Here is a 3,823-nt window from a genome sequence, read left to right as displayed (position 1 = left end):
CTGCTCAGTAGTGGGCCTGCTGGGCTGAGCGTGAGTTTGCCCCCACCCCAACCTGAGACTGGGCCACCCCACCCTACCCCCTCGTGAGCTTGGGCCATCCCCTCACCTTCAGAAACTGGGATCAGGGTCCCCCTCCAGGGAGCCTGGCATCAGTGCTGAACCCCTGCCTGGGCAGTGTGTTTCCTGTGGGGGTGACCCCATATCCCCCCTGGTTTCTCTCCCACTCCAGAGATACATGGGACTTGCAATGGCCAGTACTTCAGCAGCTTGGTGAACAACAATTACATTAGTGACATGCAGGTATCTTTCGAAGCTATCAGCATCATAGAGTGTTGTATATGTAAACATCTCATGGAATTATTATGTTACTGACCCTACCCTGATCGGTGATTGTGCCCTACCTAGGGTGTGACCTTGGCATCCCATATGACTCCAGAGTCTTCCAGTCCAGGATGATCCCTGGACTGGAAGACTCTGGAACACACGTCTGCCAGCGGTTCTGAGATGAAGCGGCGGGTAAACAGCTCACAGACAGTCAGGCTTGTGGAAATATCAGCTTTATTTGGTGGACAAGACTGAAATCCAAAGCCTCAGCATCAGTTCCAGCCAAAAAAAACCCTTGCCTTCCACAGACCCTTGTTTTTATCTCCCAGAATCAGGTACCACCCAATGGTGGGATCAGATACCACCCAATGGTGAAAGTAGAATCAGGTGCCACCCTAGGGTAGGGTAGGGTCAGTAACATAATAATCCATAAAATGTTTACATACACAACAATAAAGGAGTGAGGCACCCCTACCTTGCTTCCTCTCTCTCTGCAGCCCTGAGCAGCCTCTTGGTGCCACCTGGCAGCTTGGCAACTGACTTGAAAATGAGCAGGGCCCAGACTTCCCCTGTTACGGGTGCCATGGGGGACTCCAGAGTCCCATGGTGGCACCCCTTGACTGCCCCTCTCTTGCAGGATCAGGCTGAAGTTCAGAGACATCTGAGGCCCCTGATATGGTGTGGATGGAGGCAGATCTCAGGAGATCGAGCTGTGGCTCAATGAGCACATTGTGAAGGTGTCTGGCTCCAGGAAGCGGTTCATCCTGGCCTTCTACACTGACCAAGGCGGCTACATCCCCTTAGGGACTGAGTCTGCCACTAGCTTCGTGGACTACGGGGATATCTTTGGGAAGGTACTCAGGGGCATCGTCAGCCAGAAGCAGGACATGGGCATCTGTGGCATTGGCTTCAAATGGTATTATCCTGTAGTGTTGTCACAGGAGTATTTTGGCAGGTTCTTACTAGAAAGATTATAATGGCACCAATACAAACAACCACAAAACCAACAGCCACATCCCCACATAGCAAGGCATAAGTTCTATTGGACAATTGGAAGGGAGGGTGCTGGCCTTCCTTGCACACAGCAGACCTGTGTTCAATCCTTGCATCCTTATAGTCCCCTGATCACCACCAGCAGTGATCCCTGAGCACTACTGATGTGGGCCTTCCCCCAAAATTACCCACAAGAACAGGCCAAGAGCCCCTCCCAGACACCAATAAATAAGTCCTGTATGGCAGCGTCTTCATGTGTGTCTTGGCCTTCCAGCCAGAGGAGAGGCTGTGCTGGAGCTGTGTTTGCCCATCAGGAAGGCAGGCAGAAGGGGAATCAACATGCCAGCCCATGCCCCTATGGCCCAAAGGAGCCCAGGGAAGCCCCTTACAATCCGTGCCCTGTGACACATTCACTCATTCAGCCACTAACCTGTTCTTCTCTGGAAGGTCATGTTTAAATATTGTTTTCCGTGGCCAAAGAGAGATTATAGTGGGTGTGTGTGTGAGAGAGGAATAGACATGACACTTACCTTGCAATCAGCTGATCCAGGTTTGATTTCCAGATCCCCGTATAGTCCCTGAGCCCTGTCAGGAGAGACCCCTAAGTTCAGAGCCAGGAGTAAGCCCTGAGCACTGGCAGGTGTGACACACAAATAAACATTTTCTTGGGCCTGAAGAGATAGCACAGTGGTGTTTGACTTGCAAGCAGCCGATCCAGGACCAAAGGTGGTTGGTTCGAATCCTGGTGTCCCATATGGTCCCCTGTGCCTGCCAGGAGCATTTCTGAGCAGACAGCCAGGAGGAACCCCTGAGCACCACTGGGTGTGGCCCAAAAACAAACAAACAAAAAAAACACATTTTCTTTTTCCTATTATTAACAGGGGCCCCAACCATGTGAGGAGCTACAATTATATTAGCTCTATCAGAAGAAAATCACTACACCTCCGATGCCCCCTTCACAGGGCCATAGTGGGGCTGCTGATCAGGCATGTAGCATGAGCCTTCTACCCAGGATACCCAGGGGTGGCTTTGACCCCACAGTACACAGAATGGGGCCATTACTTGGACTACTCAGTGTCCTCCTTGGTGCTCCTCTGCCTTTTGCTGAACCAGCAGTGGAACAGCCCAGCAGAGCCACCAGGGTCACTGCCTGAGCTGGGGCAGCTTGTTCTGGGACTGAGTCAGGCTCAGCCTTGAGCTCTTGTGACCTACCGAGCATCACTTCCTGAGAATGTTAGGGTTCGAGCTGATACCTGGCACTGAGAGTCAAAGACCATCTCCGATAATGCAAGGTGCAAAGGGAGTTTATTTGGTTCACCAAGGTCCGAGCCTCATCCTACTAGGAGAGTCTTGAAAGGACCCTGACTCAAATCTTTTTTTTTTTTTTTTTGGGTCACACCCGGCAGCACTCAGGGGTTATTCCTGGCTCTACGCTCAGAAATTGCTCCTGGCAGGCTCTGGGGACCATATGGGATACGGGGATTTGAACCACTATCCTGCATGCAAGGCAAACACCTTCTGCATGCTATCTCTGCAGCCCTACTCCCCCCCCACTCAACTCTTCAAGCAGTTTATATAGAAATTACAAGCATTAACAGAAAATTAGGGGCTGGCGAGGTAGCGCTAAAGGTAAGCCTTGCAAGCACTAGCCAAGGAAGGACCTCGGTTCAATCCCCCGGTGTCCCATATGGTCCCCTCAAGCCAGGGGCAATTTCTAAGCGCTTAGCCAGGAGTAATCCCTGAGCATCAAATGGGTGTGGCCAAAAAACAAAAACAAAAAAAAGAGAACATTAACAGAACAATTACTTCATTGTCTTAATCACTAATTTTTTTAGCTCAACTTTGGTGGTTTAAGGATACTATAATTTGAACCCTGGTTGTCGGGGGTGGGGGGAGATCTCTGATTCAAACCTTGGTCATCATTGAATATTCCTGATTGTCGGGGGGATAGTCTGATACAGAACCTGGTTGTTGGGGGGTACTCTGATTCAATCTTTTGGTTGTCAAGGGAGCCTTTTTCCAATCTCTCTCAAGCCCTAGTTTCTTACTTTTAGAGAGCACCAACAGGGGTTCATTTCTGAGTTAACTCTTTCTCTGCCATCAGCCAGGAGTGGAAAAGTACACTTTACTAGGGTTTGGGTTTGTCTTAGTCTAGAGTTCCTTCTCATGGAATTAGGGGGAGAATCTTGGTCCTTACATTCCTCCCTGTCTTTGCTACAAAAGGAAATCATTCTGGGCCCGGAGAGATAGCACAGCGGTGTTTGCCTTGCAAGCAGCCGATCCAGGACCAAAGGTGGTTGGTTCTCCAGGACCAAAGGTGGTTGGTTCGAATCCCAGTGTCCCATATGGTCCCCCGTGCCCCCTTAGCACCGCCGGGTGTGGCCCAAAAACCGAAAAAAAAAAAGGAAATCATTCTTCCTTGTGCAAGGGTCTAGGGGTTTCTAATTATGATAAACAGTTATGGTGGGCTGTCAGTTCAGTGAGAGGTGACCAGGTATCTCTAGAT

The sequence above is a fragment of the Suncus etruscus genome, chromosome 2, assembly GCF_024139225.1.
Source record: "Suncus etruscus isolate mSunEtr1 chromosome 2, mSunEtr1.pri.cur, whole genome shotgun sequence".
Taxonomy (NCBI): domain Eukaryota; kingdom Metazoa; phylum Chordata; class Mammalia; order Eulipotyphla; family Soricidae; genus Suncus; species Suncus etruscus.
This window is presented reverse-complemented; position numbering follows the sequence as displayed.